This window comes from Cystoisospora suis (genome assembly GCF_002600585.1).
Source record: "Cystoisospora suis strain Wien I chromosome Unknown contig_90, whole genome shotgun sequence".
Lineage (NCBI taxonomy): Eukaryota > Apicomplexa > Conoidasida > Eucoccidiorida > Sarcocystidae > Cystoisospora > Cystoisospora suis.
The window spans coordinates 9,526-9,731 of record NW_027152892.1 but is presented as its reverse complement, the minus strand read 5'-3'; positions in this window follow the sequence as shown (position 1 = coordinate 9,731).

Sequence of the window (206 nt, the reverse complement as noted above, 5' to 3'; positions counted from 1 at the left end):
AGATATATAGACAGATAGATATAAATGTATGTCTGTAGGTAAGGGTGCAGCAAGACTTTTTGATGTGTTGAGAGATTTCTTGCCAGTTTTCTCCTCTCAAGTCTGACGTCTCTCCCTAGATACATCGATGGAAAGATGGTCTACAGAGCCACATACATACATGTATTTCTATACAGTCAGAGAGTGTATGTATGTATGGGGTTGTG